Source organism: Lissotriton helveticus, chromosome 9 (assembly GCF_964261635.1).
Source record: "Lissotriton helveticus chromosome 9, aLisHel1.1, whole genome shotgun sequence".
Lineage (NCBI taxonomy): Eukaryota > Metazoa > Chordata > Amphibia > Caudata > Salamandridae > Lissotriton > Lissotriton helveticus.
In genome coordinates this window covers 67,056,566-67,083,052 of record NC_136070.1, presented here as the reverse complement: position 1 = coordinate 67,083,052, position 26,487 = coordinate 67,056,566, and positions in this window count along the sequence as shown.

Here is a 26,487-nt window from a genome sequence, read left to right as displayed (position 1 = left end):
ACGAGCATAAGCAATGAGCAAATAAAGACATCGTGATAATCCCTACCGCGTCCTGTGTCTCCTTGGTCAGGGAACACGACATCTGGCGACGAAGGCGACGCACCCATCTGCGTGCTCATCGACGGAATCGGCGATTTTACACCAGGAGCCCACCCTGGATCGCAGTGTGCCCAGGAGAAGAGGAAGACTGCCCAAAGTGCCACCAAAAGAAGTAGAGCGACGTGGGAGCCCACCCCAACAAAGACGAGTGAAGAACAGACTCCTCCGGTAAGCGCCGTGCAAAGAACAGCGCGAAGTTTAAAGACTGGCCCGAGCTCACGCGAGAGTCTCGGCGGCCATTTTGAGGTCAGGCGCGAGAGCCAATGGAAAAGCAGCATCGCGCGGACGGCCATTTTGAAGTCAGGCGATAGCGCGATTGGCTGCGAAATCTCACGAGAGTCTCGGCGGCCATTTTGAAGTCAGGCACGGGAGCCAATCAGCGGACAAGAAAATCGGGCGGCCATTTTGAGGTCAGGAAACGCCGAAAAGAGCTGGAAAAAGGAGATTGTGTCAAGAAAAGACACAATAAGCACAAGCAAAGGCAGGACATGAGACAATAAAAAGGCCTGGAAGTAAAAGAAAGCGAAAAAGGTAGAAAGACACAAGAAAAAGACACAATAAGCACAGGCAAAGTCAGGACATGAGATAAAAAAAAATAAAAAAAAAAGGCCTGGAAGCAAAGGAAAGAGAAAAAGGTAGAAAGAGACAAGAGATACCTGAGAAGTAAAGAAAAAGGCAGACAACAACAACAAAAGAAGAAATAAAAGAAGAGATGGCAGACCCGAAACCAAGCGCACAATATAGAAGACCGCTACCATTCAGCCTTTCGGAACCACAAACGGGCATTAGATGGGAAAAGTGGATAAGGCGATTTGAAAATTATACGGAGGCCACGGATGTCACAAAGGAAAAGATGAGAGGTCTATTTGTAAACCTAGTGGGAGATGAAGTGGAGGACCTAATGGTAACGCTGCCGAAAGAAGAGATTGCCACCTACGACCAACTAAAGAAGTGTTTGACGGATAAATTTGATCCACAGAGAAACGTTGACTTTGAACGCTACACCTTCATGATTGCATTCCAACAAGCAGAAGAGTCTCTGGATGACTTCGCAACAAGATTGCGGAAACTAGTGACTCATTGCGCTTTTGACCAATTTGACAATGAACAGGCAATAAGATTGCGCATCATTGAAGGCTGTCGTGACATCGCGTTTCGCACAAGGATCCTAAAAGAACCAATATCACTAGAAAACATTCTGGCATTAGGAAGGGCTGAAGCACGAGCAACGGCACATGCAAGCGAAATGGAACGTGGCAAAGGACGAGGAACAGAACAGATTCAGCGAATGACGGACAACCGCTCAGGCAGCTGGAGAAAAGAGAAAAATGACCAAATGACAAAAAAACAAACAGAAGGAACTTGCCACAGGTGCGGACTAGAGTTCCCACACAGAGGCACATGCCCGGCTTTCGGCCAGACCTGCAGAAAGTGCAACGGAAGAGACCACTATGCCAGTGTGTGCCGAGGGAGACAGTTCAGAAGCGACCGAGGAAGGTCGGGAAGAGCACGAATGCCGACCAACAGGCACATCAGACATGTTGAAACAGGGACAAGAAGCTCATCAGTAGAATCTGGGGAAGAAGAGGTAGAAGAAAAAACGGAACGGCTGTACCTCATGACAGCAGAGTCAGAAACAGAGGAGGAAGATGATGAAGAAAGAATATGCCTGATAGACAAGAAAAAGATAAAGAAAACGGAGTCAGTGAACATCAAGGTCGGACCACACGAAGCAGAATTTGTACTAGACAGCGGTGCAACGTGCAACATCATGTGCGTCTCGGAGTACAACAAGATGGAAGTCAAGCCAATTCTAAAACCATCTCGAGTAAGAGTATTCACGTGGGGAGCCAAAAGACCAGTAACTAACATGGGAAAATTCAAAGAAGAGCTGACATACAAAGACCAAAGAACAACGGAAGAGATACATGTACTGAAAGGAGACATCCCGGCGCCATGCTTACTGAGCAACGTCACGGCACAAGTGATGGGCCTGATGGCAATGACATACAACATGTCAGAAAAGAACAACATTCTGAAAGAATACCCCAAGTTACTAAGGGGGCTGGGAAAGCTAAGAGACCGACAAATAACGCTACACATTGCCGAGACAGTGAGGCCAGTTGCACAGCACCACAGAAGAGTGCCAATACATCTGCAACCACAGGTAGCAGAAGAGATAGAAGTGCTCCTACAACAGGACATAATAGAACCAGCGGAAGGACCAACGCCTTGGGTATCGCCAATTGTGGCTGTTCCAAAGAAAGACAGCTCAAAGATAAGGATATGTGTGGATATGAGGATACCAAACAAAGCCATTGAACGTGAACGACATCCCGGACCACATCTGGATGACATGATCAGCTGTCTCACAGGCACAAGGCGTTTTTCCAAGTTGGACCTATGTAAAGGATACCACCAACTAGAACTGGATCCTCAGTCTCGATACATCACAACGTTCTCCACCCATCTAGGTCTGTTCAGGTACAAACGCCTGAGTTTTGGAATTTCCTCAGCGGCAGAGATATTTCAAGAAACGATAAGACAGATAATAAGGCCAATAAAGAACAGTCTGAATTACAGTGATGATATTTTAGTATTCGGCAAATCAGATGAAGAGCATGACAAAGCTCTACGAGAAGTGTGCTCACACCTGGAGCTGTCTGGTTTGACACTTAATGAAGAGAAATGCGAACTAGGGAGGAATGAACTGGTTTTCTTCGGCCACATCTTCTCCAGGAAAGGAATGAGGCCGGATCACAGCAAGGTGGAAACACTGGAAAAGGCAAAACAACCAACGGATGTAGAGGAAGTAAGGTCATTCCTTGGCCTAGCAAGCTACTGTGCAAGATACATCAGAGATTTTGCCACTGTAAGTGCACCACTGAGAGAATTAACAAAACAAGGGCAAAGCTTCCTGTGGACCACCGAATGCAGCAAAGCATTTGAAGAGATTAGATAAGCAGTAACAGCAGTGGATCATCTGGCCTATTTCGACCCAAGACTGTGCACTGAATTAACGGTAGACGCCAGCCCAGTGGGACTAGGAGCGATACTGGCACAGCATCAACAAGGAAGGGACTCACCAAGACAAATAGTGGCATATGGAAGCAAGAGCTTGTCAGAGGTTGAAAAAGGATATTCGCAACCGGAAAAAGAAAGCCTGGCAGTGGTGTGGGCCTGCGAACACTACCACATGTTCGTCTATGGGAAACCATTCACAATAATCACAGACCACCAGGCACTCACGACAATTTATGGAAATCCCAATGCAAAAATACCGCCCAGGATAGAACAGTGGGGAATCAGGTTAATGGACTACAACTTCAAGATTGTTCACAAACCAGGAAAAGAACACAATCCAGCTGACTATGTGTCGCGACACCCTCTGCCACAGGCCTCACAGGCAACAACGATGGCAGAAGAATAGCTTAACTTTGCACTGAGACTCAGTACCCCTACGACAATCACATTGGAAGAACTGCAAAAGGAAACAAGACGAGATCGCACGATGCAGGAATCAATGAAGATCACCAAGCAGCAAAGATGGAGACATGTGAACGGCAGCAGCAATGTAGAAAAAGGGATAGACAAAGAAGAACTATTGGCGTTCAAAAGGGTAAATGAAGAACTGTCGGAATGCGGAAACGGAATAATGCTGAGAGGCACACGGATAGTGATGCCCAGAACACTGAGAAAAAGGACAGTAGAGCTGGCACACGAATCACACAGAGGAATTGTAGCAACGAAGAAGATGCTGCGGGAAAAGGTGTGGTTTCCGGGGCTAGACAACATGGTGGAAGAAATGGTGATGCACTGCCACATCTGCCAAATAACAGGACCATCATCAAAGCCTGAACCACTGCAAATGTCTCCACTACCGAAAGCGGTGTGGACAGAACTGGCAGCAGACTTCTATGGGCCTTTGGAAACAGGAAGCTACCTGTTGGTGGTCATAGATGAATATTCAAGATTCCCAATAGTGAGACCAGTAGCATCGACGTCAGCCAATGCTACGCTGCCCATACTGGATGATGTGTTCGCCGCGTGGGGCTCACCCCAGACATTAAAGACAGACAATGGGCCACCATTTTCCGGCGAGGAATTCAAGAAGTTCATGGTGTACCTAGGAATAAATCACCGCAGAATAACGCCGCTATGGCCACAGGCAAACGGAATGGCAGAACGGTTCATGGGGACAATAAAGAAGGCGATACAAAGAGCAAAACTGATGCAAATATCAAATGGCCAGGCCCTCTGTCAGGTACTAAGGGACTATCGCAACACACCTCACAATTCCACGGGAAAATGCCCTGCAGAATTGGTTCTAGGGCGCTCAAGCAGAACAAGACTGCCACAACTTGAGGAGGCAGAGCAAGCAGAACACCAGGACATCGCGACAAGAGACAAGGAACAGAAGGCGAAAATGAAGGCGTACGCAGACCAGAGAAGACACGCGACAGGAACAACAATCAAAGAAGGAGACACCGTGCTAGTAAGACAGAGACAAATAAAAAAATCAGACAGCGCATTTGCAAAGGAACCCCTGAGAGTGACTGAAGTCAAGGGACCCATGATCACGGCATCAGTAGGCAGATATCACATCACACGGAACAGCTCCCACTTCAGAGAACTAAAAATAAAGGAAGAAGAGATGCCAAAACAAGAACAGAGCGAAGACACTGCACCAAGAGAACAACCAACGGACGTCAGTGAACAACGACCAAGAAGAGAGTGCAAACAGACAAAGAGACTGATTACAGAGATGTGAAAGAAAAAGAATAAGAGGACAAGAATGTAAAGGGAGTATGGATCCCCCCTTTGCTGATCTCTCTCTCTCTCTCTCTCTCTCTCTCTCTCTCTCTCTCTTTTCTTTGTTGTGAACAAAGGGGGAGATGTCGTGCCTTGAGAATGGCACTAGGACCCTGAGGCACAGGGTGGGGGACAGGGACACCGGACACCACATCCGGTGTGGGGAGGGGATATGGGGTCACTCAGGAGCAGGACCTCGGAGCAAGAGGTCGGGGGCAGCGAGTGGCGAACAGCGTGTAACGAGCATAAGCAATGAGCAAATAAAGACATCGTGATAATCCCTACCGCGTCCTGTGTCTCCTTGGTCAGGGAACACGACAAATGGGAATTGCGAAAATGCACTTTGGAATTCGCTATTTATTTGAGAATCGGTAAAAATTGCGATTTTTACCGATTCGCAAATAAATAGTGAAAAAAATGATGCATAGCATTTTGCAATTCTTAATTTGCGATTCGGTAATTTTCGCAAATTAAGAATCGCAAAAGCTATCAATGATGCATGTGCCCCATAGCCACTAAATAAAGTAATTTTATTATTTACAGTGCTGCGAAGGCACACGTGTCTAAACAATTGTGTGCTTTTGGGGAAACATCCATTACAACGCAGTCATTACATCGCACTGCTTTTACAACACAGCTGTTACAATGCAGCTGCCTTTACATCGCATGCCATTACAACGCATGTCACTACAACGCATGCCATTACAATGCATACCATTACAACGCATGCCATTACAACGCATTATAAGGTAAGTAATAGAGATTTTTTTTAGTTTTATGGTGGGTATGGGTTTTGGGGTAGATGGGAATAATATTTTTTACCTTTACACTATCCAACACTTTCCCTAAGGTTGCACTCACTGGAGTGGGAATAGGAAATTTTACCCCTACTCTATCCAACACTTACCCTTCTGTTGCACTCACTGGAGTGAGAATAGTAATTTTTACCTTTACACTATCCAACACTTACCCTACTGTTGCCCTAAAAGTATTATGTGTTGTAATGGTATGCGTTGTAATAGTATGCTTTGTAATGGAATGTAAGTTTTTAAAAATGCGTTGTAATGGCATGCATGGTAAAATCATGCGATGTAATGGTAGTTGCGATGTAAAAACCGCATTGTAAATAATTGTTAGCATTGTAACATCATATATTCATGATTTTGTAGCTCATGCGATGCCATGATTGAATTTGGTGGTACTCCTTTTAGCAACGTCTGATGGATAAAAGACTGAGGGCCATATGTATAACATTTCACACAACACAGCAAAGCACTTTGCTGTGCTGTGTGAAATGAAGAGGGGAGGAATGTGTAGTATTTAACATTATACAGCACATTCTTGCTCTCTGCCTGTACTGGCACACAAACCGCAGCTAGGGACTGTGCAGGCCCCTTGTATCATGCTGCAAGTAGAGCTTGGCTTTGCTAAGATAGCGCCCTGGGCGTGGGCGGAGAGAAATTTAGCGCCACTGCGAATGGTAGTGAATTAAATGAGGCAGCATGGGGTCCCTATTGTGTTCACTGGTAAGTATCTGGCTGATCAGGGACTGGTCCCTAAACACAAATATCCCGGACCTCCCTCAGCTCATTATGAACGTCAATTCGCCAAAAGGCCAGGGGTACCCGAAGTGAGATCACACGCCATTTGACCTTTATGTTCACTCATGCACACATGCTTACACATACACACACACTCTCTTACATAAGCACACTCGTTCCTGCACGCTTGCACACAGCATACATGTGGAGAGGTGTGGTGCAGCGGCCAGGGCAGCTGACTTTGGAGCACAGAGGTCACGGTTCGATCCCCAGCGGCAGATTAGCTCAGCACCATGCGACTCTGGGCAATAGCTCACTTAATTTCCTCCAGTGCCTTGAGACCCGTAAGGGTGAGTAGTTCGCGCTTTACAAATACCGGATACAATTGAAAATATTTTTTGCTTACCTCTGCTGCCAGGGAGGGTCATATTCCAGCTAATTGCACTCCATGTTGTATTACATTAATAGTAAATAATATACTATTATTCACTAATAGTTTAATTTAAAATAATTGATAAAAACCAAGGTGATTTCGAGCCCCAACCAATGTCCATAAGAACAAGCAGCACTTGTGTTCCTGGTACTGATGCCAGGGACCCCAAATGCAGTGAAGGGGTTGCAAAGGGCAAGCTAGGGGTCGCAGCTGCTACCCCTGGAGATCCCTCAATGACTCACCTAAATTACCTCACATAGAATATGGTTTTGTTGATGTGTGCCAGGAGGGGGCAGAGGGTGATGGGAGGGTAAGGAAGGGGGATAAAAAGTTGTTAAAAACATTGCCCACCTTTTGATAAAAGGCACTAAAGCCACTTTAAACTGGAAAATCAGACAGAAATGAGCAGGCAGGGACAGGAAAAGGCTGGCACAAGATGAGAAGGGCGCTGCTGTTGGTGTAACCTTAATGCACACAGTTTCATGCGCCCCTCAGAGCATTAGTTCCCTGGGCCCATGATGCCCAAGCTAAAGGCCATCTCTGGGTACAAGGGTGCCCACGTTACAGGCAGGATTGTTTTTGTGTATAAAGGGACACCTACCTGCACAAAGTCAAATCTCTGGGGCTTTTTCCTCTTTCTAGGTGTGCTGCAGAACGCAGCACACATAGAAAGAGGAAAACATGATTTCTCCTTGTTACACCTTTCCTGTGGATGTGGAGCTTTCTGCCGCATTCCCAGATATACCAGTATTGGTAAATTTGGGAATGCCTCAGAATCAATGGGTGGATGCTTAGGAACACCCACGTTCCACCCATGGTACATCTCCCTGGGGCAGAGACTTGCGCTGTCCTCCGTTACTCAAGATGTATCAAGCACATAGGGCCATGCAAGGTTCACTCCCGCCCTCCTCAAGTCTAAATGCACCTGTAGATGACTCAAGAAGAGATGGAGGAACAACAAAACCTCGGAAGCCCACGCAACCTTCAAAACTGCCATCAAAGCACACCACCTCAAAACCACAAAGAAAATGGCCATCCAAGACAGAATCAACGCCAAAGCACACAACAGCAAAGAACTCTTCACCAATTTCAAGGAGTTTGCCAGGCCCAACAATGAGACCACAGACCTCACACCCTCCCAAGACCTCTTCAACTAACTCGACACCTTCTTCCACTACAGGATCAGGCAGATCTACGACAGCAGCGACACCCAAGACCCTGCCACAAAGCCTGTCCACACTGCATGCAACCACGCCGCACCCCTGCTCAACTGGACTCTGCTCACCACAGATGACACACTCAAGACTATGAAGAGCATCTACTTCGGAGGTCCATTGGACCCTTGGCCATATCATATCTTCTATTGAGCAGCCAAGCCATCTTGATTGCCCCCTGAGCTTTGCCGCACCATCAACTGCTCCATTCAAACCAACACCTTCCCCAGTGACTAGAAACACGCTGAGATCAAGCCCCTGCTGAACAAGCCATCTGCCGACCCAACAGGCCTTAAGAACTTCAGACCCATCTCTCCTTCCTAGCCAAGGTCATTGAGAAGGCCATCAACACCCAACTCCCCGAGTTCATCAAATAGAACCACATCCTGGACATTTCCCAATCCGGCTTCTGAAGCAACCACAGCACCAAGACCGCACTCCTCGCCACCACTGACAACATCCGCTCTCTCCTCGACCATGGTGCTCATCCTACTGAACCTCCCGTCCGCCTTCAATACTTTCTCCTACTGCACCCTCAAAATGAGACTCCACGGCATCCGCAACAAGGCCCTGGACTGGATCTATTCCTTCCTTACTGGTCGAACACAGCGAGTCAGACTACTCTGTTCATCTCAGAACCTACAGAGATCAGCTGAGGAGTGCCCCAGGGCACCTCCCTGAGCCCCACCCTATTCAATGTTTACATGGCCCCCTTCGCGGCCATCGTCAGAAACCACGGTCTCAATATCTTTTCCTACACTGATGACACCCAGCTGATCCTCTCTATCACCAACAAACCCACAGCCAACAGAATCAACTTTCACAGCTGGATGAAAGCCATTGCCACCTGGATGAAAGATAGCTGTCTTAAGTTCAACTGGTCTAAATTGTGATTTATACTTTTGTGTTCTTAATGTGCATGAGTGTCTCTTGCAAAAACCTTCAGGAGCACTGCGTTTCCCATTTTAAATATGTGGATGTAAGCCGAATGCTCACATCATGTTTGGAGTGGTATGTGTGAGTACGGTACAATGAGGACTCTGGAGAAGATGCTGAGGGAAAATGTGGAGTGCTCAATAACAGCATTTGGCTTCACACTATGGCGCTAACTAGGCCAGTCCCAACTGTATTTACTTACAACAGTCTGCTGGTGGTTTATTGAACCTTCCAGCACTGTCCCACCCATAGCAGGGTGAGAGCTGGGGGTAGAGGGAGGACACAGCAGGATGGATCAGTTTGGGCATTCAACAGGGGTTTCTGCAAAAGAGAATAATATAAATTTCAACACGAGTGCTCCATGTGCTCAGCTAGACATCTACTCACCCACTTCAGAGGGAGCGCAAGTGGAGTGGAGGGGATACAAGGACGGACTTGGTAACAACAGCCACCAAGAGGTAGAGGCCGAGGTTCATAAGGATCTGTGGGCAAGGGGTTGTACACTTGTTAATCTTGACAGGCTGCCATACAGGCTGCAATGGTATAACAGGGAAGAGGATGCACAGTTGTTGATGAGAGGCTTTCAGTCAGGGTGTAAGTTGGGTTATGTAGGTCTGCGGGGTAGGAGGTGGGCGGAAAATTTAGTCAGTGAAAGACCGTCCCTAAGTGGTGAGGGAAAAGCTGGCGAAAGCAGAACAGGAAGGCGTAATGACAGGGCCGTTCAATGAGTGACCCATAGACAAGGTATTTGGGTCTCCAATTGGGTGGTACTGAAGAAAGACAGGGGACAGTTCAGGCTCATTCAGCATCTTTCATGGGTCGAAGGACAGTCAGTTAATGACTGTATTTCTGATGAATTGTCATTGGTGCAATACTCATCAGCGAATGTTGCCACTGATCTGCTGAAACAGGTGGGGGAGAGAGCCTGTATGGCAAAAAGTGACATAACGTAAGCATTCTGTTTATTGGTGGTGCACCCCTCGGATTGTGAGTTCCTAGGCATACAATTTGCTGAACAATGGTACGTAGACAAAGCTTTGCAAGTGGGCTGATATATAGCATGTGCCCTTTTTGAGAAGTTTAGCGCAATGGCTGTTCATGTTTTTGACGGGGCTGAAGACAGTGACACATTACCTATACAACATATTTTTCGTGGGAACACAGACCTCTGTGGACTGCCAGCCAGTCACAAGATGTGGTTTACTATATCTTGGATATGATAGCTAAAGGGAAGTCTAAAGTTATGATCTCTGGTGAGTTGGCGGGCATTGCATTTTTTGGGCAGTTACTCTGGGCCTTTGCACCTTCCTCAGGTGAGATGGGAAGGAGGTTGCAAGAAGGTTGGGTGAGAGAGAAAGGGAATGCAGGAGGAAATGGAAACCGTTGGTTTGAAAGGCTTGGCCTGCGGCCTGGCCCGATGCCAAATCCCCTACAAATGCATTACCTCACACAGCACACAACCTTCTGGCATGCACAGCATGCAGTTGACCTCACAGGTCCTGGTCGACTTACTGACTTTGTCAAAGAGTCAGAACATCAAAGTATAAAAAGTGGGCTTATTGCCTTTATCAAAAGGTGAGCATACCGATATATATAAAGAAAACCTATCACATTTTTCTGAAAATAACCAATATTTTCAAATCAAATTAATATTTTTATAATTCACACAATACAATGTTTAATGAAAGTGATTAATATAAAAATATTTAATAAAGTTTGAATTAAAAAAATAAAATCGAATATCTGTGAGTCTTTCTTGTAACATAGTTTTTTGGATTGCACTTTGTGGGCTGAAAAATGTTAAAAGAATTGCTTGGAGACATAAAAAAAAAGAAACTCAACATTTCTGTGAGTCTTTTTTTTAACATTTTTCAGCCCACAAAATACAATCATAAAAACAACCACAAGAGTGCCTTGTTCTCCAGTTGAAGAGCATAGTACTCCAGCTAGAAGTGATTTTAAAAGATATTGTCAGTTCTAATGGGGTCATGGACTTAATGACCCAGGCGACTTACTATTTTTTTGATGTTGCTGAGGGGCTGCTGCACTCCCTGCAGCCACCCACAACATTAACAAAATGCTTGGTGTGCCCCTGCCACTTCTAGGTACATCAACAAGCTAAAGAAATGTAAAAAGCCTTCACAGGCTATTATGGGGCACTCATTCAAGCAGTAGTGAATAGTAAATGAGAAGCTTGCGACGCTCCTTTGTTATTCACTTTAAAAAATATATATATATTTATTTATATTGTGAGTGTTCCAGTGCGGGAGCCCACATCCCCTGCGGCCCCAGACAAATCGCTACCTGGCACACATAAAGGGCGCTGGTGGTAGCCAGCATATATTTTATTAAGTGGGTGCCTTAGGGCACCCACAGTGGCAGCCTGTTTGGGGCCGCGGGGGGAGCCCCAACAGGCTTCCCTTTCAAGAGCCGGGTACTTTTTTGTAGGTGGGTTTCCCCCGGTGCCCACACTGCAGGGTTAATTGAGGGCCAGGGGGGGCGGCCTCGAGCCCCAGCCGGCTATCCAGTCAGCACCATACTGGGTGCTGGTGGGAGCCGGTACTTTCTTTTTGCTCCCGCCCAGGCGGAGCACCGTTTTTTTACTGTTTCCGCCAGTCGGGAGCAAAGTTGAGTTTGCTGCAGTTCAATGAGGACCACGTCCAAAGTCCTGTAATGGCTGCTACAACATGTGGTTCATATTGTGATGAAAGAAAAGAGTGTTACAGTGCACACCGTATTTTTAAACACTTTGTCGTCTTCTTCATCTTTTCGAAATTTACAACTAGTAAAGCGTGCAACCTGGGCGACGGGATCCACCCTGGAGTCCCCTACATTACATCTCAAAAGAGGGAGCGAGATTTCACTCCAGTCCCGAGAACCTCTCTATTACATTTGTCAATGTCTTTGCTGGTAATCCAAGTTTTTGATCAAAATGATTCAAGAATACTACAACGGAATTTCATCATGTCATCACATGTAGGATGCTTTGGCATATTTAAACAGCTTCTCATGCGAAGGCCATGCCGATTCGGGCCTTATTTCCGAGCACGCGAATAAATACAACAGACATCCCGAACTCTCAGCGTATATTACCCAATGCATTTCGGGCCGTTTGTGGGCCCTTCGTCAGGGGTTCACTACGAGTAAAAGAATGTTACAATTATATTCGTTTTTTTGTGGCCCCAATATGAACAATATTTTAACAAATAGCACTTTAAGTTAATTGTCAGCCTTATATCCAGGGCTTTCCCTCTAACATCCATAAATGCCTAAACCAGTCAATACTATGTTGAATCTCCAGTCCTCTTTTAACTATTGCTATTAACCGATAACCTCCCCATTAACTAGTCACCTCATTTATCCTTTTACCTCACAAAATAAACTACCCCCTCCCTCGTATCGCAACACACATCAATTACCCTCATACCTGAACAATTCTTAACCGTCAAATCTGTTACCCATGCATTCTTTCTAACAAGAGCAGCCCGTATTCAATGATCTTCCCCCTCTTTAAATTTCAAAACGATAGCTCCACCCCTCACTCTCTACCAATGATGTTGTCTCACATTCACAATGTTTACCACAGGAAACTACTGTGGCCCTCATACATTGCTAGAACTTTTAACAATGTGAACATGAGGTGAACACTACTACCTTTACACATTCAAGATATTTCTACCACATTTCGTGTCAATCATGTTACTTGTTAGGCACTAAAATTAGAATGCTCCGCCCTACCTCTGATGTTACACCATGCTGATACTTTAAAGATACAATCACAATATAAGTCATGCTTCAAATAAAGTCCTTCATAAATTTGTCATAATTCATCAAGTTCGTAGACCACAAGAATTCATTTTCCGAACAAAATCGTAATACAATTCTTTGATCTCTTCCTCAGGATGTTGCTTCATTTTGTGAGTGCTTTTTAAAGTTTTCTTTCCATTTAACTCCGGGTGCAACATGTAAGTAGGGCAATGAAAATTACAGATTTATTGTGAGGAGACAGTCAAGGGCCTGCAGGCTCCTGGTGGGGAGGGTGTGCTTACCTGTCCCTTTCTAATTTTTGTAAATTAAGTTTTAGGGTGCAAGGACCATGTCCTGGAGTCCTATAATGGCTACCTAAGCATATTTTTCATTTTCTGGCCAGAAAATCTAAATTAACTAACCCCCTCTTAAATTGCTCAATCAGAGCATATCTGGACACCCACAGTCAAAGTATACCTAACTTTTTAATATCTTGATGCCCAACCCAATCCCCTCTTTAAATGCTAATTTCTAGAAAATAGCTGAATGGATTTACACCAAATCACAAAGAGCACGCTTTCCGAGTAATTTTCTAACTTTTGGACAAATTTGGTGTAATTCCATGTAGCCATTTTTTCTCTATCCGAGTGCAAAGTTGCCTATAATAATCAAAATTACTTTTGGGACCCCTGTTTTTCATGGCCCGGCTTGACGGATCAGCACAAAACTTTCCAAGAAAAAGCCGAAATGGAGGACCTTTTTTTATTTATTTATATGCACTGACCTGTGTGTTGCACCAGTGCAATGGTTTTGTAGTCTGATATAATGCAGCACGTGCATACCAATGAGTAGTAGTGCGCTGGCGCTCCTTGCTGGGCAGCACATGCGACCAGTGCTCACTTGCTCTGAGGAAGATGCTTGCCTCTGAAGTTCTTGTGACGCAGCATAATGCCATGGCATCAAAGAAAGTAACTTTGCTTTTAGAATGACTTCCAGGGCCAGAAACGGTCTCACCCCTCCATTTGTTTCTGCCCCATCAGCCAATTAGCATTTCCAAGCAGCAGAAGGGGCAACATCAGTGACATAGGGTGACTTTGTGTCTTATGGAAATGCATCCATTCTATTTTTATCAACGTAAGTTTTTTAAACTTCCTATGTCGAGGAGCAACTGCAGGGGACAGAAGCGAGGTTGAGTCCTACCTGGAAGAGTCCAGTTAAGGAAGATATTCCAGGTATGTGCACCTCTCCCAAGTTCATCGATCTGCCCGTGTTTACGGGAATTGTGTTACACATACTTCCCCAAATATGTCCTATTGGGGTGTCAACAAAGACTGTGGCACAGGGCACCATCAACAGTAAAGCTGGCTCTGAAGATAGAGGCAGCAAGAGTGTGATTTGCTCTAACAGTATGGTAAAGGAGAAATCAGAATGCAGAGCCCCACTACTTGTTTCAAGGGCTGTAGTTTTTCACCATTGGGATGAATAGTTAAGAAAGTGACTGCTCAAAAGCACACAATTTGGCCAATGGGGTTAGTCAGGATTAAATACTGCGCCTCCTGGTTTCTAATGTCCCACAAGGCCATAGCAAGGATGGTGGTGATGGGGAGGCCAAGCGATTGCCCGTCCCAGAAAATGCCACTATGTGGGTGGCTCTCTACAGATTTTAATATAGCCTGAGAGCCTGCCGTAGCAGGCTCTACCAGCCATTAAAGGCCCACTCCAGGTTTCGGCGAGGGCCTTTAACAAGGAAGCAGGCCTTTAATGGCTCGTAGAGCCCGCTACGGAGGGCTCTAAGGCTATTAGAACATTACGCCCCTAGAGGGCAGAATGTTCTAACTGGCAAAACAAAGGCTTCTCGAAGCCCGTGGGGTTTTAAATCCCCTCGGGCTCCGAGAGGCCTTTGTTCACAGCAACAGCTGTGAAATCAAAAAAACATTGGAATGTTGCTCTCTGGGCTTCTACCGGCCATTAGAATCCCAGAGCACTCCATTGACGTCAATGGTGCGCTCAACATTCCAATGTTCTAATGCAGTTTTTATTACATAATGGTTAAGAGTAGTTTCATGGCTAAGACATGCTTTTTTATAAACATGCTTCCCTAATAAGCAATAAACAGTGAGAGTCTGATTGGTTAATTGAGAAAGGGTTTGTCAGATGCCTCGGTCTGATCTGTTCATTGAGAAACCTTCTGACAGAAGCAGCCAGCCTGGTTTATTTTTATGTGAAAATGCAAATGTTAAATAGGCCTTTAAGAGTGAATTCTGATGACACTGTGATAAAGCCTAAAATATGCTTTACATGTAAATCGACTGATTACTGTAGTAGGCAAAGTTTTCGGTGTTGGGGGTCCCCTCTAACAAACCCTGGAGGTTACACTACCTGTGATGGAGCAAGGTTTCATACGTAAGAAACTTGCTTGGATTCAACCCTCTCGAATAACATGTAATTAATTAATCAACATGTATCCATACTAATATAATAAAGAGAGAGCCCAAACCTTTGAGGCGGGTAATCTCAGGAACCACAGCACCAATCGCAACACCCAATACAGCGTTGGAAAGGGCAGTTGCAGCAGAAGGACATAGGCTATGCAGACGCCCACCATATACATTTAAAAGGTAAATGAACCGTGCCATCAAAGTAGGCCCTTGTGGGCGTGTCTGCGTTGTGCTGTGGGCGTGTGATGGGGCGTGACAAACGCTGGGGGTGTGTGGTACATTCCGCCTTCATGCCATGTCTCATATTGTGTGCTGAGGGCGTGGGCGTGGGCGTGTGCGGGGCGTGAGATTACGGAAAAAAAAGCGAGCGTTGTGCCCAATATTTCATTGTTTTTTCTTCCCAGGTTCTGTACATTCCAGTTCCGGGTGTCCACCCTGCTCCCTTTAAATACCTCTGCACCCCATAATCATTACCCACTCTTACTCCTTAATATACCCCAACACCCTTAAACACTAACCCATCTTAACCCTATAAATATACCCTGTACCCCAAAACCCAAGCCTATCCCTAAACCCTAAAAATAACCCTGTACCCCAAAACCCAAACCTAGCCCTGAACCCTATAAATACCCCTGTACCTCAAAACCCAAACCTACCCCTGAACCCTAAAAATACCCCTGTACCCCAAAACCCAAACCTAGCCCTAAACCCTAAAATTACCCTGTACCCCAAACCCAAACCTAGCCCTGAACCCTTAAAATACCCCTGTACCCCAAAACCCAAACCTACCCCTGAACCCTAAAAATACCCCTGTACCCCAAAACCCAAACCTAGCTCTGAACCCTAAAAATACCCCTGTACTCCAAAACCCAAACCTAGCCCTGAACCCTTAAAATACCCCTATACCCCAAAACCCAAACCTAGCCCTAAACCCTAAAACTACCCCTGTACCCCATAACCCAAAACTATATCTGAACCCTTAAAATACCCAAACATCCCAAAACATATACCTAAGTACCCCAAAACATATACCCCTATACCCATACTTACCTTATCCAAACATTAAAAAAAACATGCTTTTACCATTCATGCATTTACAACGAATTTCGTTGTAAATGTATGCGTGGTAAAAGCATATAAAATGTAATGCCATGCGCTATAATGGCATTGCGGAGTCATGGTACTTTCGTAATGAAAGTATGCGGAGTGTTTGGTATGCGGAAAGAAAGTTGCGGAATAATGGGTGTTTACCCTCCCCCGGTAAGTACATTGGTGGCACGGCGGCCCACATCTCCAGCAACATACTCATATTTTTTCACCACCGATTTGAAAAATGCACAGGTCTCTCTCATTGATGGCCAGCGCCGACATACACTTTTAGACACACCTCCCGCCACAAGTTCTAGAATTGCAAACTTTAGAGCTGGGGAGCTACGTTCGAATCTCGGCATCAGCTCAACATCCTGTGATTCCAGGCAAATCGCTTTGTCTCCCCGTGCCTACCACAAATGAATGTGTTCTTCTGTAATGTAAATTGTGCTCATGCCTTGTTGTCGAGTTCGCGCTATTTAATATTGCAAGGAAAAATAAAGTAGGGAAACTTGAGTTCACACACTACTGAACGCGCACTTTTAAGTGCATCAGCAGTGCACTGTGAATCGGAGCGTTTCACAGGCCTGTCACAGATAAGAAATGCTATCAAAACGAAATCCTACAAAACAATATACTACTGGCCGGCAGCAATTCATACCCAGACAACGTCGGGACGGGCTGCTAGTTTACTAATAACTACATTACATGACATATACTTCATCTAGGGGAAGCTTTTAAATGTGCTTTACTAACAAGTAACTAGAGTGATCTAATATGGCTGCCAAAAAACGCGGGAATCTTCTGCACATTCGTCTACTACATCTACGTAGTATGACGTCTTTTGCTTTTAGTGGGAATTCTTTGCAGCTGCGCAGTAGTATTAAAAATGGCCGATTTGAACCTCACATGTTAATGCACATGGTCTTGCTTAAACTAAACCTTGCATGTCCTGCTAAACTAATAATGCAATAGTTAAAATAAATTAATGAGATAAGAGTTGGAATAAGTGGTATACAGTGCATTCATTTTTTCTTATTTTAACATGTTCTTCTTTGACTTTATTATTAGTTCGTATTTGGGCCTGGAGAGTGACTGAAATCTCAATCTTGAACAATTGTACGCATGTGTCGGGACACTAAAAAACCTCGAGCAATGACATTGGAGAGCTGCCAAATCCCATTTTACCAGCGATGCGCCTGAGAACTTCACCTCTTGACCCGGAGAGGGGAAGAAGAAATGGACACATTTTATATACAGTGTATATGAAGTAGAAATGAATGTGGCTGGGAGGAATAAAGCATGGGAAAGTGAAATTAAGAGTGGGAACATAGAACAATTAAACCAAAGAAGATGACTTCATATTAGTTTGGTGTGATGACCTCTCCCCATCCCATTGACCAATCGAATGCAGGGAATACACAAATTTGAAACATTGGAGGGAGGTACATACACTGAGAATAGTTTAACTAAGGTAGGCTTAGTGAGTTAGATTGTCCAACTTGTCACAGGCCTGTCACTGACCCAACACTGCGGAAGAAGACCGCGAATGCCACGGAGTTCAGAGGGCTAGTCGAGCACTCTGAAAGAAGAATCGAGGAGGAAGAGAGAGAGGAGTCGAGAGATTGCTGAAGGAGAAGAATCTGTCCATCCAGAAGGGGAAAGAGAGTAGCACCAGAGAGGGGTGTAACTCTGGTGATACACTTAGAAGAGGTTACCTGTCCTGTACTGAACCTGTCCTGACCTGTTGGCTCCTCCAGCTGCGGCATCCTTCTTACAACCCTTGGCCAGGGGTTGGTCCTCACACCATTCTAGGTAAATATAAATCTGTGTGGTATGTCCCTGTACCGTTTTCCCTTTCTACCCATCCCAGGTACCAACATCATGAGATTTTACTAAGTCTTTTAAAATGTTCTTTAAATCTTAAAGTTCTTCTTGAGAAGTTGGTGTTTACATGTATTGGTATTTGACTCACACACTTTTGCATAGTGAAAGGTTTTAAAACTCTCCCGAGTCGGTGGTCATTCAAGAAATAAAGGTAAATGTTGTTTATGCCTATTATGCTAACAACCTGATCTATCGACCTGAATACATTGAGAACTAAGATGACAAAGAATTGGTAAGAAATGGTGTACAGGTGTAAATCATTATAAGGTAAAATTGTAATTCCTGATTGGCGGCGAACAGTTATCAGCTTATTGTATGTGTGTTTATGGGCCCAGGTGAGTATGGTGTTTTAGAATAACCCACACTGGTAATCCCGCTCCATCACCTGCACTGAGAATCCTTGTTAACCCCTCATTAAAGAAGGTGCATATTGCTTTTCTAACCATTATTTTCAGAATATTTGCAATTTTATGGTGGCTACTTGGCAGGAAACTTAGGTTCAGTATAGTAGGCCTGAGCTGGTTATAGTGGCAGTACAATGAATATGGATATTAGCATAATTTGTTCCTTGAGAAAGCCTATGTTAGATGCTATGAGTCTCTATTCTTTATTATGAAAGGTTATGACAAAGGCAATAGGGCTGATATACTTATTGGGAGTAATACAAATATAGCCAAAAGTTTTTTTAAGGGTGGGTTGTTAACACCGGTTTAAAAGCTTCATACCAGCCTTTTACTACCTGGAATTTTTTTTCACAGATTACCAGTTTAGGTTAAGGTTTGGGAGTTGACCACCTCCTCTGACACACCCAGGAGATAGAACATGTTCGCTGCAATAATCCTTGTTAAATCTTTTGTAAATAAGGTTGTAGAGTGTTTTTCCAGACTTAAATGTGTGGGTATTTGCAGTTTTATGACGGTATGCCTAATTACTGCTATGTGTTTTATGAATTTGCTTTCTCCAGTGAACAAATGACGCCTATAGCCTTTCCGGTTGGTTTACTGGATAAAGTTATTTCAGGGACCATTGAAAAGTTAAAAGAAAGGGGATGGTCTGAGTTCTTACTTGTAGAAAGCATGTGTTTACGCCAGTACAACCCTAAAGGAGGAGTGTTACTTGTGGTGATTCATTAGCTTCGAATACATTTGAAAATTGTGCTTATAGAGCACCTAAAACTTGGGAAAGGTCATGGATGCGCGCGCGTTCCAACCTTGTCCTTGGTCCTGCACCTGCTCAAAATGTTGCGGCCGCCAGTGGAGCGTGCTAACGCAAAGCGTGCGATGGATGTCATGACGCAGTTAATAAATTAAGATCCCGCCCATGTTGCTGCCCCAACTGTGACGAATGACGCTCCTGCCACGTTGCCGCCCTGCTGCTGGTCCACGGGGTTGGCACGTGCCCCGGTAACCAGGAAACGGGGAAGTGCGCGCGCTGGGGGAGCAGAATGATGCATGCTTTTTGTGGCTTTACAGGGGGCTGACAGAGTCTTTGTTGCTTTCGGATGCGGGTTTTCTTCTGGTAATTCGTGTACAAAGAGGCCTGCGTCGTGCGACTGGACGTCTCTTGGGCCTAATCTTGCTTTGCTGGGGCATTGCTTGGCGTTGCCAGTGCGACGAGGTCAGGGCTGGTTCTGGCGAGTGGTTGTTTATTTGTCCGGGTCGTTCGCAGCGCCTCCCAGCATCCATGTTTGGGGCACCACTGGCTTCCTGCGGAGCAGCATCATGTTGGGTGTCTCTCGCTTTTACCTGCAAAGTATTCCACCATTATCTAACTGCACTCAAAAGGCACGCCTTTTAACTTGCGAAGATTTTGCCGCTTCTGTCCCCAGCCAGGGAAACCTCGCTGATTCGTAACCTGGTGTCTTGTTACTGTTGTGTTTAGGAGCCCAGTTCATCCTAAATATTCTTCTGTGTTGTATAACTTACTCCTGCATTTCCAAGGGCAAGTTACACCATTTGCGAATTGCAAGTGTACATCACAACCCAGTCACTTATCCTTTCTGTCCAATGTCTACACCTCTTTCCCCTGGTAGCTACCACCAGTACATCTTGAGAGGTGACAGTGTTCTGAGAAAGGTGAGCGAACGCAGCAGTAAAACACCCGACACGCACATCAGTAGTTGGTAGGTCCTGTTCAGCACATAAAAGCAGGGCCGGTTCTTGGATTTTTTGGGCCCTGGGCAGAAAGGGAATGTGCGAGGCCCCTCTAAATTGCATAGACGTGACATATTCAGGGCTGTTGTTTGCATCTGAACAGTTGTCCCTGCTCCTGAAGTTGCAGCCCCTCCCTCTCAGCCACCTACAAACACCTCTTAACCCCTTCGGCGCTTATGACGAGCTCCGCTCGTCATGAGGCACAGTGGAGCTGTGCTGATGATGATCTGAGCTCGTTATAACTGCCGCGGAACGCCCACGCGGAGCCTATTCCCCTCCTGTGCGGGCGTTCCATGGGAGTGGGCGGAGTTGTGACGAGCTCAGCTTGTCATGAGCACAGCTCCACTGTGCAGCATGACGAGCTAGGCTTGTCACGAGCACCGCGGCGCCGCGTGCAGCCCCATCCCCCCGCACCGCAGGGGAAATAGCCTCACGTGGAAGGGGTTAATAGCTCATCAAGGGCTGAATGTGTGAGGGTTGCTGATCTCCAGAGAGGGTTAATACTGCCAGGGAGCTAAACAGCAGGGCAATATGCACCCCACTGTGTCTCTGCATGGGTGGAGCCCTTGTTGCCAGAGAAACCTGAGGAATGTGTCTTCTTGTAACTGGGTATGGGGCCCCCTCTCCCCTTGCTACACCATAGTAGTGAGGCAAGGGGAGAGGGGCCACCTAAGGTGGTGCACTTACAAGGTGGCACCTTTCATGCCATGGTCTGGCTATCGCATTGGTGCGGGCCCCAAGTTGGAGGGCCCTGGGCAGCTGCCCACACAGCCCATGCCTAGCGCCGGCCCTGCATAACAGCTATTTTATTCTGCTTGAGTGACACCTCAGATGCATGCTGGGTGTGTCATTGTGCTGGACCGGTGTCTCTGTGTCCAGCACTTGTACACCTTAACACCTCTCCCCGTCACAGTGAAAGTGTCCCCCCTGTAGGTGGTCGTGAAATTCCTGCCTTGAGGCATATGAAACAAAACCAGGGATGTGATCTCGGGTGGTGGTACGATTTGCTGTTACATTTTACTGCTTCTGCCTTGTCTGTGCCGAGCTTGAGGTAGTTGGTTTTTGAACATCTGGTTACTTTGGTCATGCCGGCGGAGAAATTTGTCCCTGTTTAGCGCCTTGCAGTGATTTAAGTGGGATAAAATAAACTGGGGGGTACTCTAAAAGGGGCGTGGCAAACCTCTTAAAGAGGTGTGGCATAAATCATGAGAACTAACATTGTGTGCCGTTTCAATATAATGGTGCAATTGATGACGCACAGTTTGGCTAGCCCTGGAGGGTGCGGGTTCCCTTCCTCAAGGCTGTATTGTTTACCGCATGAAACATAAAGACTTTTTTTTTCATCTTTGCATCGACTACAACCAACTAAAGCAACAACAAATCAAATAAGCTAAACAATGTCACTGCCTTTAATAAACAATGCACAAAGAAGGGATATGGATTTTACCAGTATTTACACATGTCACTATTCCCCACTGTGCCAACTAAGATAGAGTTTGGGGATTTTCTGGCAGGATCACTGAGATGATGCGATTCTGCTTCACTTTCCACATAATTATGGATTTGCAGCATTTGCTACTTAATCATCTGCTGCATAATCTGTGGATTTTAAGAAAACAAATTGTTTCTAGTTCAAAAGGATTAAAAGGTATTAAAGATGTAGTCACACGTGTTGGCGTGCAGTGGACAGCCCTTTGCAAGAGGTGACTAGTCTCCTTTCAATTCCTTGGTGTATTTCGCTGGTAAACTGGATGAAGTGAAATATTGGCTCAAACAGTAAGCAAATGTGTAAAAATGAACACATAATTAAATACTATCATAAAATGTGCCAAATTAAGCCGTATTGTCTGCCTTTTCATGCAACAGAATTTATGCAACCCTGCCGCATAACTATGGTCCTTTCCTGCTGCATAAATCTAGTGGTCCTGCTTTGTGGTCACACACAGTTATCTGCCTTACTCGCATTATATAACTGAGGTTTCGTCATAAAATGGATTAGTTTAATTTGCATTTATTTTCCATTTAACAAGTGCACATATTGTATGCAATTACCTGAAGGTCAAAAAAATAACAAACCCGTTACAGAATATATTGTTTTTTTTAGCCACATCCTGTGCCCTGCCAACCCACTTACTGACCTCCACCCCAGGGCGACCCACGATCAAAGCCCTTCAACTGCTGTATACAAATCAAGATTGCCTGGAAACGCGCCACCAGGGCTTCCTTATTTACAAATACTTCAAAAGCCATTTTCACCCCCCTAAGAATGCAGCCTCGAACCACCAGGGGGACGTACCCCGTAGTTTGAAGACCTGTAAAGCATAGAGGACATCTGAGGGCCTCTCACCAAGTCCCCACCTCAATGGCTGGCACAACAACGATGTTGCTGCTCCTGAGTTGCAAAAAGAGAAGGAAAATCCAGAGAGTAAATTACTCTCTTTAAAGAATTTCCCTTCCCCTACAATGCTCACCTGTCATGAAGTCATGCCGTAACTTCTCCACTAGTGAGAAGTGAACAAAATGAGCACGCACATCGATGTGCATGGTCTCACTGCAGTCCAGTAAAAAACGGACCACCTGTGCCAGGGAACCAAACAGAGCCCGATAGCGACCAGTTTCGAGGCCCCCTTAAAAAAAATTGCCAGTGCTCAGCACTGGTGAGACCCGGCCCACTCACATCCCTGGCGTCTTCTCAGCGATGGAGCTTATGAGCTAGGTGTCAGCAGCATAGGATATGTTGATCCCATGGCCACGGATGATGCAGGCGAGTGGGATCATGTAGGCATTGAACAGGGTGGGGCCTGAGTGAGGATCCTTGTGGAACTCCACGTATGAGGTTGAGGTGAAGAGAGCCAGGCTGACCGATTCAGTGCAGCCTGTCAGGAAGGAGCAAATCTCGTGAAATGAGGAAACTTTGACGCTGACTTTGTTTAGTTGGAAAGGATGGGGTGAGAGACAGTGTCAATGGCTGCCGAAAGGGGCTGCAGAAAGGTCTAGTAGCATGAGAGCCATGGTGTCACCTCTGACTGAAGTCTCTGTACAGTGGCTGGGCATGAATCCGGATTGAGTGGTATCAAGGAGGGGGTTGTTGTGGAGGTGGATGGTTGGACATTTATCATCTTTCTATTATTTTTGTTGAGTAAGGTAGCATGGAGCTAGGCCGATAGTTGGCTTTCATCTTTAGGCCTGCTGAGGCATTTTTAGGAGAGGGTAATATTGTAGCGTGGTTTCAGGTGCCCAGGGAGGTGGCTGTGAAAATTTAGTCATTCAGGATCGGGATGAGGGCTGCGCAGATGGGATCCAGCCCTTTGATGAAGACGTGGCGAGGGCAATGGTCTGAGGGTGCTCCAGACTACAGATTGGAAGGTCATTCTTGGGTAGTGATGGTGGGCAAGGTGGTCAGAGTGCTCCGCTGGGTGTTGGCTGAGATGGGCAGGAGGGTTGCAGAGGTGGCTCAAAGTTGTCATAGATACTGGTTGTCTTGTTGCTGAACAATAGGGACACTGGGTGCAGAGTTCCTTAGAGGGGTTTACTGTGGCAGATCTTGCTGCCCGAGAGGTGAAGTCTTTCTCTAAGGTGAATATTTCCTTGGCACTGTTGTTGCTGCTTTTAATGTGGTCGTTTATTGTGGAGCATTTGTCGGCTCTGCTTTGATGATGGTACTGATGGCATATTTGGAGGTGCTGTTGTCATGTCTTCCTGACTTTATATCTATCCGCGTTCAAGTTGTTTTCAGTGGTGTTTGGTGAGCCTGAGCTCTTCTGCGTACAAGTTTGCTTGTAGTCTGGTTCTCATGGCTCTGTTAGATTTAAGAAGAGCCAACAGGTCCGCTTAGGCAATGATCTAGGTTGGAGATGGAGTGTTGTTGTGTCGAGGACTGTGGTGTAGGAGTACAGAAAACTGGAATGCTTATGTTATGTTATGTGGAGCTATTCAGGTGCTGATATCTTTGTGCCAAGGAGCTCCTGGCACAATGATGCAGCTCTCAGTGGATACTACGATTTCCCAATACATGGTCATTATGTAGGCTTTGAAAGTGGGGTTTGATGATGCCTCCCCTATGGTGCTCTTTTCAGTCATTTTGATATGCTCATATGATTTCTTGCAGACCTGGACACTGATCATTTGTTTAGTCTGATGGTGTTGGTATAGTAATGTCATTAACTAGGCACCAAGGGTCAGTGTTTTCATCTCAGTCAGGTTTCTGCAACTGGTCAATACTCCTGAAGCTGTAATATTTACTTCTCTCTTTGTGGTGGCAGATGGGGTGCCACTCTTTGGAAGAGAGGTGCCAGTGGCTCACGGTGTTGATGGTTATGGCTTACTTTTGTACCTGAAATCATATTTTTTCTGCATGATTAGCATCTGGCTGACATATGGTATTACATATATTGAAACTCTGGATTAGCAATACTACCACTTCACCTAAATTCTTCCTACTCCCTCATACCTCTTTCTGCTACTTGCCACATACTACTCACCTTTTCTTTCTTAAACACGTCAACCTCCATCATCCACCACCACACTTTGTAGCCAACCTACCACTTCTCATACTTCCTTTACTATCCTTCATGTTTATTTACCCACTGCCTCCTCCCCTCTCTCCATTGATTGCTCCCTTGCACACTTCACATGGCTCTGCACTGAATCCTTTCTGCATGTAAATACTCCCTTCCCTCTTCTACCCCTGGCTAGTTTCTGCTCATCCCCATTTACATACATGTATGTCATCATTCTAACCTTAATTCTCTCACCTTTCTTCTATCTTTACCCCATATTTCCCAACCATCTCAACCTACTCCTCTGCTCTCGGCTACAATTATTCACTCCTCACCTTCTCTTACTCCACTAGATAACCCTCCTAACTTATTCAACTTTACTCCTTCATTCCTCCCCATCTCTTCCCCAACCTTGTAAAATTGCCAGTCAGCATGCTGGAGTCCGACAGTGATCCTCCCCTCCTTATAACCTTTTAACACTTGGCTGTGCGCCTCATTTTCGCTCCACAATCCACACATCACTTCTCTTGTATCCTCCTGAACGCAAGGTCAGTGATCGAGAACTATCTGAACATCTATGAAGTGATATTAGACTTGTATCTTGACCTGCTCTTCAACCCAGACACTTGGCTAAGCAATGCTGTAGAACCTATCCTACATCAAGCCATACACCACACCAGGATACAAAATACTGGTCAGAAAATGTACCACTAAAAAGGGGGGAGTTTAAGTAGCCATTGTCTACAGAAACTCTCAACCTACCAAATCCAATCAAGATTCTACAGCCCCGGAACACAAATCTCTATCTGTCCAATGCGCTCCATCTCCAGGCATCACATCCTCATTGCTTCATATGTACTGGGAGACTTCAGTACGTGGCACCTTCCTGCACATAAACAATCGAAATGGTGTTTTACAACTTGTATGTGTGCTGCATTAGCACACATAGAACTTGTACAATGGCATTGTTTAAATGATTGTTTATATGCAGGATGGGACACCTTCCTGTACATCAACAATCACCAGAGGTGATCTCCTCTTTCTATGTGTGCTACATAATGCAGCAGGCATAGAAAGAGGGAAAAATTAGGAGAAATGCATACAATTCTCCTCTTGCGCCTCCCCTGGTGAGGTGTAGAATAAGGACGCATTTCCAGATTTACGATTTCTTGTAAATCTGGAAATGTGTCTGGTTCCATGGGTGTTGCGTGGGAACACCCACAGCAACACCCATGGAACGCCCCTTTCACGCAATGTGCTTGCTGCGTGTAAAGGGGCCGTATATACAAGGACAGAAATGGTCATGCAGGGTGGCTTCTCCTGCCTTTGTAAATATGGTACAGAAAAGGGGGTGGTGATGAACAGAGAGTCTGAATTAAGCAGACCACTCTTACCCAGTCCAAAGATCAGGGCTTGATCCATCACCGTTATTTAGCTCACTGCCCCATCCCAGCTCAGAACCTGGCTATATGCAAATTAGTCTGTCCCTGGCCCAGTGCATCCTGGGAACAGGGCAGACCAAACTACCAAGCCAATTCTTCACCAGAAAGGAGACAAGCTTCCGGGGACCAGTTTCTGGCATTTCAGCCGTCGTCGGCCCGGCTTGCTTGAATCCTGATGGAGCAGTGAGCAAGGGACT